Source organism: Manis javanica, chromosome 9 (genome assembly GCF_040802235.1).
Source record: "Manis javanica isolate MJ-LG chromosome 9, MJ_LKY, whole genome shotgun sequence".
Taxonomy (NCBI): Eukaryota; Metazoa; Chordata; class Mammalia; order Pholidota; family Manidae; genus Manis; species Manis javanica.
This window is the reverse complement of record NC_133164.1, coordinates 123,979,900-123,995,779: the sequence shown is the minus strand read 5'-3', so window position 1 is coordinate 123,995,779 and position 15,880 is coordinate 123,979,900. Positions and strand designations below refer to the sequence as shown.

The 15,880-nt window shown below is 47.5% G+C and overlaps 1 long non-coding RNA gene across 1 annotated transcript in view; it reads left to right on the top strand.

Moving 5' to 3' along the window:
• The window catches only part of LOC140843562 (uncharacterized), a 79,011-nt gene that overhangs the window by 18,628 nt on the left and 44,503 nt on the right, over positions 1-15,880 (top strand). The window contains exons 2-3 of the long non-coding RNA XR_012121416.1: positions 4,619-4,718; positions 15,769-15,810. This is a non-coding gene — a long non-coding RNA (uncharacterized lncRNA). The remainder of the gene's footprint in view (positions 1-4,618; positions 4,719-15,768; positions 15,811-15,880) is intronic.

Here is a 15,880-nt window from a genome sequence, read left to right as displayed (position 1 = left end):
TCCTTCCATCGCCGTGTCCGCCTGCCACCTGCATGGACATGCAGAACTGTCTGTGTATTCCACTGTCCCCCCAGCCCCAGGCTCCCTGCGGGAGGGGCGGTGTCTTAGTCTTCACCCCGTGGTGGGGCTGCACAGAGCAGGTGCTCATGTGTGTTTATAGGATGAACACATGCATGACTGTCCACAGATAATAAGAAAGCTGAGATGCAGGTAAGTTTTGGACATAATTCCCAGGATGTTAACTCAGTATAAAATACAAATGTTGTAGGATTGGAACGAGCTGTGGGATCCCTACTTTCCCCTGCTCTTTGGTTTTCCTTTCAATCCTTACGAGGTCAGATAGAAGCTCCCTCTTTTAAAACATTGGAAACAGCGTGCAGACAGGTTGATCTGTGCTCTGTGGCTCTTCTTGGTCTCAGGACCCTATGGGCTTGAAGAGCTGGAATTCCCTCCCATCAGGTAGCGTGGTCTCCACAGCTCTGGCAAAGCGACCTCTGTTTCAGGGGGGAGAGAGCAGGCTGGGGGGTGGCGTGTGGAGGCTCTGAATCTCATCGTCACCAAACGATGAAGCACACTTTGGGTCAGGCTTCCACGCGCTGTAGTGCCACACACACACATGACCACCATTGTTTAAAACCACACTGACAGGTTTTGACTCAAGAACAGACTTCATTTGTTCTCCAAATCAAATCCATTTGTAAATATTTATTGCGCCGTGTAGATTCCATGGATACAAACCTGATTTTAGAAAATATTTGAAGAAGTAATCATCAGTATTTTTGTCGCTCCCTGTTGCGTTGTATTCCAAAAGCAAGCCATACTTTCCGGCCAGAAGCACACCGTAGCACTCTGCAATGATGGAGAGAAAAACACAGTATTTCTGCAAAAATTAGTGAATGTACATGACTGAGTTTCCACAGAAATAATTGATTATGTAATGAAAATAACTGCTAAAAATTAAAGGGAAAAGGAGACATTTTCACTTTTTTAAAGTTGTCATATTTTAAGAAATGCTTTATGAAACCACACCACCTACTAAACCCAAAGAGAATGTCTTCTTAAATTAGATGCCACCCTGAAAAATTTAAAGCATAAATGAAAATATTGACACAGTAGCCAAATTTATAGTGAATGCACTGAGGATCCTGCAACTTCCATATCATCTGATGACCATCTCTTGGTCAGAAATGTGCCAGACAACCAGAAGCAGGAGGAATTTTCCAATCATTTGGAAGTGTGTTCTTGATTTTCATAAATGCCAAAATTTCTTCACATAATAATTATGTCCTTTAATTACTTGATTTTATAAGTATGCTGCACATGGAGTTTTATGTGTTAACATATTGAAATTAATCTAAAATGCCAGCTCAGGGAGATTAGTTCCACCCCCTATTTTAATTGGTGGCTGGATATTTATACTTGATTTGGAAAAAAAGGTTCCAATTGTGTATCACTATGTAGTATTTGGATTTTAGGTCAGAAGCAGCTGATTGTGAACAAAGTAATTATAAACAAATAAGTTGGGGATCACATCTCGTCCTGGTCACCAGGCTTTGAGCCTGGAATAGTGGAATTTTGCATTTATATTTAAATGGTGTAGGCAGCTGTGTCCCTAGGGTCTAACAGGCTGTGGGCTGCCCTGGGCCCTGCATGCCACAGGCTTTCCCCTGCAGGAGTGTGACCAAGATGAGTGGCGCCCCGGCTGGAGATGCTGCTGTGCTGTGTCCTCCCCTGTCCTGCTCTGCTGCATCCCAGGAGCCTGGCCTTGTGACAGAATTTCTCTACCAAGCAGCATACACTAAAAATAGTCTATTTTTATTAAGGAGTGCACAAATATATAACACCGTAGAAGCGTATGCATGTACGTGTGTGTTTACCACCTTTTGATCAACCTGAAATAACTTGTCCACAAAACTGAGTCGATGAGATTCTTGTGCAGACGTTTCTTTCCCCTACCTACTCTTCCCCTCCTAGCTTTTCACTCCAAAATCCATTTGATGGGGTCAAGCCGGGCAGGAGTCTGTGCTGGGCACTGCAGCCCCGCTGAAGGTCACAAGTGCTCCGGGGCTTAGTGGGTGGAGGGACCCCCACGGCTACACCCCTCGCAGCTGCTCAACCAGCAGAAACCCATTTCCCATCTGGCACAGGCCACGGCAAACAGGAGGTCACCTGGCCAATATCCCCGGGCAGTGCTTGGCGTGGCCCTGGCGTCCTGGGGCCCATCATCTGAACCTCCGTTTCCCAGAGGAACAGGACACGTGGGTCCTGCCCTGACTGGCAGTGCACCTGTCTGCCAGCGACATGTGGCTCTTCTGCCCACATTTCAGCGGCCAAAGCGAGTGGGCCAGCGTCCTCACTTCCCCTGGGCAGGGTAGTGAATTCCCCGCATCCAGATAGAAGGACAGAGCCACACAATCGGTGACCATGGGCTGGACCCGCCACACAGGCAGGTGCAGGGGGACTGAAACAGTCCCTTAGCGGGAGGGAAGTGGACTTTGTTCATGCAGGGAGAATAATGCGCTTATCAAATCACCAGAAAATTGCAGATCCAGGCTCAGAAACAGCTTTCTCCCCCCGAGGTCACCCCTTTCAGGACAGATGCTGCCTTGCACGATGGTAACGCCACCGTTGCAAATGCCCCAGGCGGCGTGCTGCAGCAGGGAGAGGACGGAGTTAGGGCGCGGGCGGGGAGTCGGTAATGTCCCGGGGTGCCGGCCCCCCACTCACGAGCTCCTCCAAGATGCTGACACATGTGCACTGCACACCCGTGCCTGGCCAGCAGCAAGGAGGTGAACGCATGAGCGCCAACTCGGCACAGTGACCAAAATTTGCCCAAGCTGCACAAGGTCAAGGGAAAAGCTGCTCCCTGTCCACAGCAGCCGCGGCAGGGGAGGGCAGGAGCATCCAGTGAGGGGGCCATGGGGCAAGGCCGAGTCGTACACCACCAGCCCGGGGTGTGCCTCCTGGAGGGGGGGGTCTCCTGCCAGGCGAGCAGCTGGCAGAGGTGCCCGGAGCTTCCCTCCCAGTTGAGATGAAACTGGTTTTAGGCCCCTGAGCTTTGACGGGGTCTGAAACCTGCATCGGTAAGAGCGGAAACATCCCGCATTCATCTATTCTTTCCTAAAACAAAAACTTATGGAAATTGCAACAGAAAGACAGGCATGCAGTGACAGGGACTCAAATTATATGGTGCTGCGCCTCTCCTGCAGACGGGCGGCCTGGTGTCGCGGAAGGGAGAGGGCAGGGCTGATGCAATGAATGAGTGAGCTGTAAGCCTGACACCTGCTTCTCCTCACGCTGGCTTCGCCACTCTAGTGCGTTCTCCAGAAGGGCGCCTCAATCCTGACTCCGACGTGGCCGCAGGTCACCCTGGCTCCCTACAGGGCGCCACCTGCCCGTGAGGCAGCGGCTCACGGCTTCCTCCTGCTGCGGGGAGTTTCAGTGTTGTCAAAACCCAGGATAAATGAGACTCGGCACCATCTCTGCGCGGCTTTCTCCCTGCTGTTCTGGGCCGTTTTCTCCTTTCCCTGCACCTTCCTCCCTCTGTGGCCCCTGTGGTGGGGAAGCCCCTGTAGGGTGCACAGCTAGCCCATTCCTGCATCTTGAAGCCTCTCTGGCATTGATCGAAATGCCAGCTCCGATGTCTGGCCTTTAACCCACCGCAAGGCCCTCCTAGCCCGGCATTGTCCACACTAGCGCGAGACGCCCCGGGCTGCACCGCCAGTGAGCCTGGGGCTTCCTCAGCCTGGTTCTCTCCCGCTCCCATGGTGCAGGCACTGCGGGGCCGGCGGGGGCCCCTGCTCCTGTCCTCCGTCCACCCCGCTCGGCCCCCTGTCCCGCTGCCCTCCCACCGCCCTGCCATTTGTGCCTAGCAGCCAGCAACACGTCTATTCCAAGCACAGATCGCACGGAGAGCTGGCCACGGGACACGTCCCAGCATGGCCTGGCCGCCCCGCCTTGCGGCCCCCCACCTGCCACCAGCACTGTCCTTGGGAAGTCACTGTCGACTCCACCAGTACTGATCATCCACCGTGTGTCTGTTTTAAGTTTTGGGGACTCAAAAATGGGTGTTGGTCCTCATGAAACTTACATTCCAGGGGTTGCTCTTGCTCATCTGAACGTGCCTGGAGAAAAGAGAACAATGTTTATATGCTTGGTCATTGTGATTTATAGCAGCAGAATCCATGCTGTCAAATCACTTTGTTGTGCTGTGACATGCTTTATGCACAGGGCACTCGCCCTGAGATGTCTGCATTCCTAAAGGCACTGCAGACAAGAAAAATACATTCTCCAGTATGAGACATGGTCCGGCTGGCGGTGCGCATGGGGCGGGACAAGCCTCGGACGCTCTCCGATCACGCCACGTAGGGACCACCCCCTCCCACCCAGGCGCTTCTTCCAAGGCGCCTGCCTTCTGTAAGCCTCAGTTTCCCCATAACAGCCTAGGAGCAGCATTTCCATCCTCACCGCTGTGTGTGTTTGTGCACACATACATGAAGAACAAATGGGGTGCACATAGTAAGTGGTCAATAAATCATAGCCATTTTTCAAAATATATGTTATTTCTATTCTCCCCCACAAAATATTAAGCTGGGTGCACGGTGTCCTCCTTCTGCAGATACACATCAGAGAACCAGAGCACACCAAGTCCCGGGACCCAGTCGCCCCGGCCGTGGGAACCAGATGCGCACGTGTTTGAGGCTCACCTTGACCTGCAGGTCAGTGGCCTTTGTTTCTCTGCATGTTCATAGGGGGTCCTCACAGGAGCCAGAGGCTCCTTTATTTGGGCCTCCACGGGCGGGATTTGCAGGCATCCTCTACTTTTCTTACATAGAGTTTTGGGCCCGGCAGCCTGCCCATGACATTGCACTACTAAATTCGCATGACAGTCATGAAACGCTCCCATAATCAGGGACACGGGATGATTTTCTGCTCCTGACAAGCCGTTGTATTGAGTATGATAACAGTCACTCTGTCTTCATCCACGGCTGGAGTATAATATCAATCCATTTGATGATGCGGCCAACGGAGCCCAGCACTTCTGTATCAATCTTCATAGAGGGCTGCCTGTTGTCTAACAAAAAGCCCGAAATGAGATCATTCAATCACTCTCTGCGCCTGGGCTGCTCTCCTGAAGCAGCCCCGGCTCGCTGTCAGTTTCCCACCTTCACGCAGGGGAAACAGGGAGGCGGATTGCATGGAAATACGTAAATGCCATCTGAACAGAGCTAATAATTCCCTTAATACCGAACTTACAAATCATGTGAAAGAATAAAGAAGAGATTCCGTAGTACGCATTGTTAAAAATTAAAAAATTCATCCTAGGGGTGGGAGGAGGAGGCTTCCTTTCTTTACTCACATTCTCCAAAGGTGCTCTGCTGGGAGACCATCACACTGCTGCCTGAAATGGGTGTTTACTTTCATAGAGTGTTTTCCAGAAATGTTTAAATAGGGAATCCATTTTTGGGCCGGATGAGCAAAAACCTCCTGAGTATCTTCTTTAGTTTTCCCAAAATTTAAAGCAAAATAAAAATGCCTTGTAAATCTAAAACAAAAGAAGAAGAAATTCATTGTATCTAAAATATGTAATGGGAGCGCCGGAGGTGCAGAGAGCCCAGTGCATATTCTGCGCTGCTCGCATATCTCAAGAATCATAGCATTGGAAGAGAAAGAAGTAAAGCACCCCCCAGACTTCATTGTTTCCATTCCTGCTCTATTTTGAGAAGGTTTAAATCCTTTGAGGATGAGTTTTTCTGTATACTCAAGGAAAATGAAGACTTAAATGATACCTGACATAACTAAAAACTTTTTTGTCCGATAATACTGGGGTCAATGGTGGAAAAGTGGAAATAAATTTCAGACCTGTGGTTGTAATTCATTAATGAGAGAATCTGAGGTATGTCTACATGTATATTTCAAGACTGAAGTTTTTTCAGGTTTTAGAATCCATGAAAATCTTCAATTTCTTATTAATGCAACAGCATACCGTTTTTAAGAACTGAAAGAATGTCACGTCAGGGCTAGTTTATGAATAGATAACCCATTGACCTTCAGCTCTCATGAAGAATGTCCCCCGATATCCACACCTGTGAAATCATGTGCCACCGTCACATCCCTAGCTTCTGAGGAGAGGGGCATATTATTACAACCATTCTTCTGAACTACTCTAGGCATTGCTCATGATGACGCAGGATATTAAGAGAGTTTGTCCCCTCCAGGTGAGGGTCTGGCCCTGCTGGCTGGATGCCAAGGAACATGCTAATTATTTCCCTTAGTACCAAACCTTTATGCTTTCACTACAGTCTCTCAGAAACCCCAAAAACAGATGTGCAGTGGTATAATGCACCTGAAATACCTAATGTGTACTATTAAGCACACTGAAGGGAATTTCAGGGGATGCCGGTTGTGCAAAACAGTGCTTTTTTGCACATCTGTAACTTAGGATATGACCCCTATTTGGCTTTCATGTGTTTTTTCCTACTTGTAAGCAGCCCAGAAAAAGCAACATTCTGAATTATTTCCTCCTGATTTAATTTAGGGGCATAATTTCTATACACACACACACACACACACACACACACACACTCACACACACAGTTCATGGTGCAATGTTAGAAAGATGCAAAGTGACATTAAAACACATAGAATGCATTCCATATGGGCATAAATGGAGCATGAGAGCGAAGGTGCTGAAATTTTTTCCTGTTTTCAAGAAAAATTTGCCTTTTTGGCACTATTAGAACCAATGTGTGTAACCATCCATTAAGTTTTTTTAAAGGTAAGAGGCAGTTAACAGGAAGCACATTAACAATGGATTCATGAGATGTTACTGGTTTCTGCAACAGTATATGAGCAAAATTTCTAACCCACTATTCCTCCTGGACCGTCAGGAATAAGAATCCATCTGAAAATCTAATGACCAGTTTTGCAATGTCACCAATTTTTTTTCTATCATCCAAATGCCACCAGTTCAATTAAGACCATAAGCTCCTTTCCCTTGCTTCTCCTGGATAAGTGGCTCCATGGAGGAGAGAATGGGGCGGCAGGTGCTGTCCCTGTGAGATATGGTCCAATCAACGGCCAAAGTTTACCTGTCAGTTTTGATATATCCCATAATAGCTGCAGGTTGTTTTGCAATGTCCAATGTTCTGTGAAGTTAGGCTTTTCATATTCTTTATTGTTTTTTACTGACAAAATGTTGCCTGGACTTTTGCAGTTTTGTGAAATGAAACAACAGTAGAAACAATATATAATTTAACCCCCATACACCTACCCAGGCTGCCCCGTCCTGTGGCTGGTTTTGGCCGGGATATAATGAGTTCCTGTTCATCGATCTGTCATAAGCGGGCTTGGTGATTGAACATGGCCCCACAACCAAAACACTACAGCTCACTGGGTCCTCCCAGCCCCCCGTGGACCCCACGTGACATCAGGGGGCAGCTTAGTGATCCATAATTATATTTCACTGCCTCTCGGAGTCGGGCTTGACAGAGAAAGAATAAAAACAGGACTTTCCAAAATGTGTAAAGGCTGCTGTGGCTCTGACTTATCTGGCGGAACTATCCATTTATACTGAGGGTGGCTCGTTTCTTCCCTAGGGAGGCTAATTTGTTCCTTTTCCATTCTTTGCTTTTTTTCCTCATTTTATGTGAAGACACAAGCACACAAGGTATTGGTACACTAGTCAGCAAATTCTGGTGCTTGTGAAGCCAGGCCTGTAGCCCCTTCCCCAGGACACTCACACAGGGGCACACAGGCGGACATAGGTGTAGACAGACACACAGACACACATTAACATGTATATAAACCGACACACACTGATACACAAACATGTGCACATCTGTGTGCAGCTATGGGAGAGTGTGTTGATACTGATATATTTGTGCATATATTATATCCATTATCATGTGTTGAACATCATTGCACAAACACACACACAATGTTTACTGTCTTAGTGTTTCAGTAAATGACACGGTTCCCTAACTGTGACAATTATTTAAGACTGAGAGTCACAGGACATTTCAGTGACTATAATCAATGGGTAAATGGTTTCTTCTTGTGAGATGGCCACACGACCAGTGCAAATGCCCCACTGCTGTCTCTCTTGGCTGCTTGCAGGTGTGAGTAGGAGCGCATGACCCACTGGGACCCTTCCTTCACCCCAGGCCTCTTTCCACCCACCTTACCTGATCCCCTGGGCCATCTTGCCTTCGGGCATATTGGACATCATGTAACATGAAATGCACTTTTGAGATGGATTATGGGCAAATACGTCCCAAGGACTGCTGAGTAAGAGCGCTTAGCTTATAAGTCCTCAAAGGTGACAGCAGCATTCTTAGGGACTTGACTCTTTTTATTTTGTGGGAGGAAAGAAACCCACGCAAACAGAAGTAGCTTATGAAAACCACTATTTCGTCGTGGCCAATGGCTGTGAGGGGCCCAGGGCAACACCGGAGGGTAGAAAAGACAGACAGACACCCAGAGCAGGCAAGGCAGGTGTGCGGGCACCTTCCTGGGGGAGAGGGGGTGGCTGCTGGCAGGTGCAGGGCGCAGGGGCAGAAGTGCCCAGGCCACCCGGTGCGGAGCAGGCGCTGGCCACACAAGGGCCCTGGAAGGTGGCTTGGCCCGGGCGCCACCCTGGAGGTACCGCGCTGCTGCGGGCCTTGAGTGCACACCCCGTTCCTGCGTAGTAATTGGAGACGGAGACGTAGGTTCGGGGGTCAGTGGCATAAACTGGGTGCCATGTTACCAACAACGGTTTCTTCGAAAAGGGGAGGAAGGCCTGGGAGACGAACTTGGAGGAAACTGTCTGTTACGAGAGGAGGGAAGAGGGACTGAGCGAAACTGAACCAGCATCGGGGAGGGGCACCGGTGGAGGAGCGCAGGGTCCGGCCTTGACTCCCCGAGTGTCTCCGGCTCAGGATCCTTCCATCTCGGGGTTCCTTTCTTGCATTCTCTGTGGCTCTAGGTGGTCTGCCTCCTCGTGGGCACTGCCTCTGTTGTGCGGGGCGCTCTCCCCCGGCCTCTGCAGGACCCTGTGCCCGCAGCGCCTGCTGGCACTCGTGGAATCGGCACCGGGTTCCAGGCACCGTTTACCTCTCGTCCCAGGTCACTTCTGTGTGCATGGTGTTCATGGCAAGTAACAAGGGGACACGTGCAGGATGGTTCAGTTGCAGAGAGGTGAGCAGGTGGGACTGGAGTGAGCCTGACAGAGGAGCAGATAAGCAAAAATTCAAGAAAAATCGAAATAAAATGGGTGGGATTGGGTGCACCTGATAGAAAGTGTGGGTAGCTGAAAATGATCCGGTTTGGGAGCAGAGAAGGAGGGAAATCAGGGTTTGAGATGTCCGCACACATGTCCAGCTTTGAGCTTAGGAGACCCGAAGGCAGCAGTCACCCACCTGTTCCTGGACAGGAATGATGGCTGATGCCTAGGGAGACTCTGCAGGGGAGAGTGGACGAAGGGCGGGGCAGCAGGACCTAAAAATAAGAGCAGAGGAACAGTCCAGCGAGCTGAGAGGGTCCTGCAGAGGCGTGAAGTGGAAGGGAGGGGCAGGTGCTCCAGGGGATGGGTGACCCCAAAACCAGAACAGAAATAGGCTGCTGGATTCACCATGTGGCAGGTCTCCCTGACCCGACAAGACGTGCATCAGTGGAGCAGCAGTTTTTCACGTATGGCCCAGGGGCACTGCAGGGCCCCAGAGAGCTCGAGGAGTCACAGGGTCGTAGGTCTCTGCACGGTCAGACTGAGATGCCTCTGGCCTGCAGCTGGCACCCCAGGGATGCACGAGACGGGTGGGGATTAACGAGCGCAGTGTGTTCGTACTGAATGGGTCGGGGTTTGGAAGACAGCACCAAATCGGGGTGGAAGTCGCCTTCCAGTGCGAGAGGCCAAGGGGCCTCCGTGGGCGGTAGGTCGGTTGCAGTGGTTGGTTTGGACTCAGCTTTCCAGAGGGCAGCACCTCCTGAGCTTCAGCATGTTGTTGAAGAACATGGGCAATTATCTGGAAAGGGATTGAAATACCCCGTTTCCAACGATGGCTCTGTGAGAAAGCCCTTCTTTCTGGTACTTGAGAGTGTGTGGAAGCAGAGACCAGGAGGTGCCCCCCACACTCCAGACACTCGAGAGACTCGCAGAAACCTGAAACAGTGCCATGCTTCTCATCACTTCCTCTTTGTTTTTGTAAAATAATTACTTTCATAAAAATAATGCATACGATGGCATGTAATGGGTTTAGTATTGTCACTTTTAAATGAATTAATACATATTTAACTTTCATGAGTTTTGATTTCCAGTACGGTAAATATTGATAGATAAGACCCTCCAAAGAAAGCTCTCAGAGGTACTTAGGAGACGTCCCCTGGTGCAAAGGGATCCTGAGATCAGAAAGTGTGAGAGTCACTGAACTTCAAGAGTGGCTGAGCGTGAGGGAGACGGAGATGAACTCAGTGCCCACGGCTCTGCCGAGAGATGGGGCAGCGGAGGCGTGTGGGTGCCAAGGGCTGTGGGATCAGGGTTCTGTCTGCTACTTTCCGCCCTGGCTGGTGTTTTCCACGTGAACATGAGCTCGTTGTTCGGTGGGGAGGCACCAGACAGGCATATTATCTGGCGTGAATGTTATCTTTCCCAATTAAATACTGTAAAATACTGGTGAGGTCACTGCTCATCTCAAAGGAAGGAAAGACAAATGAGTCATGGCTGCGTTTCCTTTTGGGGGTGGGCAATGCAAAATGATGTCCTTTGTAAGTTACCTTTCCTGGATTGTCAAAAGTAGACTCATTATTGAAAACCTAAGCACTCCGTGAGAGGGAAAAGAATCAGGAAAAAATATCCACCACCACATTATATTGGCAAACCCACTGCTACCATTAGAAAATAGTCCTGTCCGAGTCTCTTTGCTGAAGCTCTGCCCTTTCTGAGCCAGGCGGCATGAGCCCTGGCTTAGCTGGTAAGAGCTGACGTGACTATGTCCTCAATGGTCTATAGCAACTTTCCCTGAGAACCGTTATAGTTTATGTTATTATCTCTGGAATGTTGCCTTTTGCAACTTTTACAATTACCAGTCATATTGAAGTGAATGTATCATCTATCTGTCACTTAATCTAATTTCATTTTTGATAGAGAAATAGAATATGGATCACCGGTTCACATGCAACTATTTGAAAGCTTTCTTCAAATTCTGAGATCCCCTGTTTTTTTTTAGACCTTACTGATTAAATATTAGATTTTTAGAAATCTGATAGGTGAAAAATCTTATTTTACTTTTTAGCTGCCATTTCTCATATTATGAGAATGAATCTTAAGTGCTTTTATTTACTACTCTTTTCAAGATTCAAAGAATCTTTTAAAGCTATTCTTTAGCTTTAAAAAAAATTTTTGGCCTATAAATGTTTCATATTTTTTAATAGGTTACTTATTTCAAATCATAGAAATAGTAGAGGATATTCTAGATCTATTTAAAAAAGTAATGACAGCCGTATATGAGTTTCTAATGAGATTTTGCAACTTTTGGTCAGATGGATAACTTACTGTAATAAATTGTTACTGTGCTAGAAATGTGCTTTCAATTTATCCAAATTGTTTTGAAGGAATACTGCAAGCTCTTGAGGAGTTTTCAAGGATCATTTAATCAAAGAAAAAAAAAAGACCCAGGAAAAATCTGTCACAAAGTGGCAGGGTGGTCACGCGCCGTATAGCAGTATTTAAAATACCTAAAAAATGTGCAGTGGTCGAGCCATAGCTAGGCAGAGGGTGGCGTGGCAAGAAATGGGTGTGCACACACTACCAAAACCAAGATAAAGCCTATACATGTGCATTGTCATTTTTTCAACTACACAAAATCATGCATCCTGTTAATGAGGACAGGCAGGAAAAATGAGGATAGGAAAATGGGTGATTTTCCAGGGTATGGGAATACAGGCATATTTTTTTCTGATTGCATTTATTTTTCTTTTTCTATTACTGATATCTTAAATTTTTCCCCATGAAATCTAAAATAGTAATAAAAAGAACCCCCCAAAAACAAGTTAAAGCTGAAACTGAAAATGCTTTGAAACAGATTTTTTTAATTAAGGAAAGCTAATCCATGAAGTGATGGGAGGTGCAGACGCTCTCCAGGTGTATTTGTCAGCATGTGACGTGCAACCATGTTGCCATGCAAGCCAGCACTGGGTTCAGTAAGAGAATGTGCTACTGCACTGATCCAGACCCAAGTGAGCGTTTTCCTAGGATTATTTTATTTTTGTCAGATCAACACCATATTGTTGATGCTGCACATACATAATGAATTTTTAAAAAAAGCCCTACTTTCAAGGAGCTTACTACTTAAAGGTGTAAAGCTGTAAGAAATAAACACACTCATTTTAAATGTGTTCATCCATATCGCCCATAACAGCTTAAGTTTCTAATTAGACCTTTTAAACATACAGCTGATGGAGCTAAGATGTGAAATGTGTTTAACTTAACGTTACAATTAGAACATTGGCATTTGCATTTACTGACTTTTCTGTGCTTAAATTTGTAATCTTAACTTTGGTTTAACAAGTTTTTATGTTTAATTTCTTCTCCATTTTTTGAAATAACAGAAAGACACAGACAGTGGTTAATAGTGTTTGCATTTAAACAGCCTGTGTGGGCTGTGTGACCATCACCTCATTGAGCTGAATAGATGGAGAAGCAATTCACACTTTTGCTGCGCCTGCCTTCATACAGCTGGAGACAGTTTTCTGCCAGGCTACCTTCACAGCAGCACCCTGGATTTTGTTCTGTAGTCTGGAAATTTGCAGCTGAAAAAACTGGGAGGCTATGCATTTCTAAAAAGTTTTGGATTTGGCAGAAGAGAACAAGAAAGCAAATACCTGAAAACTGTAGAGAGTTTAATTGCTGAGCTACTAATTGTGATAGAACTAGGTAAGATTGAGATATTTGAGCCCACCATGCACCGTGTAGTATTAGAATTGGAACAGTGTTTGACCACCCAGACTTAAGGGGAGGCTGTGGACTCGGTAAGATTGCACAGTTGTGAGACTGCTCTGGTCATTGTTAAGTGTTGGAGGCCCTCAGCCCAGGTGTGCCATGTGGCCAGGATACTGACACCCAGGGCCTGGGTGTGGGGAGAGGGGGCAGTGTGGTGCCTGCTGGGGTCCTGCTTTGCTGGCTCCTGGGTTAGCTGGCAGGCTCTCTGGAGCCCCCAGTTCTCAGCCTTGACTCCCTTGACTTGTCCCTGTCCCTTTCATGACCAGCTTTATTCTTCACCTAACCCAACATCTTCCCTGGCATTGCACAGGCAAAGAAAGAGGCAGGAAGACCCACCCCGCTTTTGACAGGGTCCCTCTCAGGTGGCCCCTGACACAGTCATGTGACAGCCCCACTCTCAGCCGGCCACACTTAGGCTGTCTGACTGCCCACCCTGGGGACACCGCACACCCAGAGTGCTGGGACTCGGGGACGTGGTGGGATCCCAGAGGGGAGCAGGGCAGGAAGTGGGAGGCGTACGGACATCGCGCAGTCTGAGGAATATGCTGTGCCTGCGACAGGATGTGTGCGCCCCAAACAGAGTTAGTAAGCTTTGCTCCCCGTTCTGTGTGTCTGAATATGTGAAGCTGGCATGTACCTGCTGGGACCTAGTCACTGGGGGTGATGCCCCTGGGTCTCGTGCTGCGTGGAATGGGCATTAGCCGTGAGCCTTTCATGACTGCAGGCTTAGTTCCACCCCTACTTTGTCCTCATTTTTCTAGCAGTGCCCATAACTGCTGCCGCTCTGCGCTCTCTTGGGAGACCCCAAACAAGCCCCCCATGAGCTGTAGGAAACAGACCGGCTTTGGCTCCACAGGCCCACGTTTGAGTTGTCTTTCTGTGGCTCATGGAATGTGTGACCTTGGAGGAGTTTATCAAATTCTGGGACCTTCATGTCCCCACCTGGGCTGGGGAAAGGGCAACGACTCCCTCCTTTGAGGGATCCCCACGGAGGTACAGCCCTGAAGAGCTTTGTAAACGGGGACCAGTTGCTATTCTGCACCGTTTACAGCAGGCAGGCTTACCAGAGCCAGCATTTGTGATGGTCGGGCCCTGCATGGAGGATGCTGGGCATGTATTGGCTCATTTTGTTCCACAAAACCCAGTGGGGCAGAGCTGGGACTCAAACCCAGGGGGTCTGCTCCCAGCCTGTGCCACCCCACAGTGTAGCCCTTCTCAGCTTTGACTTACAAATAAGACACGACCCCACTTAGATGGGAGTGGCTGTCTTCAATACAAGGGTCACTTATAAAATATTTTGTGCCTTATTAAACAAAGATAGGCTTTTGAGAGGTGTAGAGATTTGGGGGAATGTTGGGTTTCCTTATTAGAGGGAAAAACTAAATATTATTAACTTTCACATCAGATTGGATGTGGAAGTCCTAGTTGAGTGTAAACATCAGATATATATACACACAGAGGGTCTCATCTTGTGTGTGTCACTCTATCATGTTTATAATTTCTGGTGTTTCTGTTTTGAATGTGCATTTCTGTACATACTTGTAATCTTAACACTATGCTTACACATACAATTTGATGTTACTTTTTCAAGCATCTTACATAACCACTTTCCATCTCACTACATAGTCTTCATAACCATTGTTTTAAAGATTAAATACCACGTAATAGCTCCATCACTGTCCAATTTTTGGATATTTAGGCTGAGCACCATTTGGAGCTATGTATTAAGAAACATTAATTATAAAGCAAAGTTTCAAATGACTTTGATATATCTACATTAAGTGTAAAAAACTAACATTGTAAGGATATTAAACTTTGTGAATGACAATAAAAATTTAAAAATCCAACCTAAGGGATAATCTGAAATATCTAAGTGTTCACTTGGGTTAACTTCAACTTCTTTCCTGGTAGAAGGGAGTCAGGGGTTGTAGTGAATTACTTCCACTGCCATTAAACAGCATGTGGACTTGAATTTCACATCTGAAAGGGGCGGAACATGTGGAAAGAGGCTGACGCTTACCTGACAGTGCCGAAAACTGGGAACTTATACCTATTTTCTTTCTTGATGCTTTGATGACAGAAATGGTGAGGCCAAGACGATGGCTTTCCAGGAAATGGTGGGGCTGCATCAGAAACCTGGCCCTGCCCCTTCCCCTTGCCAAGCTACCTCCATGGGAGGGGAATCAGAGGTGGTTTCTTCCCGATGTGGAAACTGAGCCCACAGAATGTTATGTAACTTGCACATTAACACATTTAAATCAGAGCTGAATTACTGCATTAAACTGTTGAGTTAATTTATGAACTGCTAATAACACGTCTTAGGAACAAAACTCACTTTTATTGTTAAGAATATCTTTTTCCTGGACTTGCTTTTCAATTTAGATGTCCAAATGGCCAAAGACGGGCTCTTGTGGAAATGGGCACTCCTGCTGAATGTACCTGGGCAGCTGAGTGGTCCCCAGGCTTGGTCTCCTGGGACGAGGGGATGCCACGTGCCAGGGCTGCTGGGAGGGTAGGGGGCGCCCAGAAGAAGCCTTTATGGGCCATGGCCGGGGAGGACGGAGCCACCTGCCACTTTCAGCGTCACTGCGGGGAAGGGTGCCGCCCACTCCAGCAGCAAGAAGCCTCCTTACTGCAAAGAAGAGGTTGAACGGCTTTAAGACCCAGTGTTTGTGACGATGTGGAAAGTGACTGGGTCTATTTAGTCAAAGGTGTTTTAAAAATATTCATCCAGTTTTGGCCTTAAATACTGATGATGCGCATTTTACTTTCTTTTTGTATCAATTCAACAGAGTGTGAAACACAGAAGTCACATGAAATCAGCGCACCACCAGGTACGTTGTTAGAACCTGGATTATAACCAGTCAACCTTCTGTACTGAGGCACCTTTTTGTCACCAAAGCA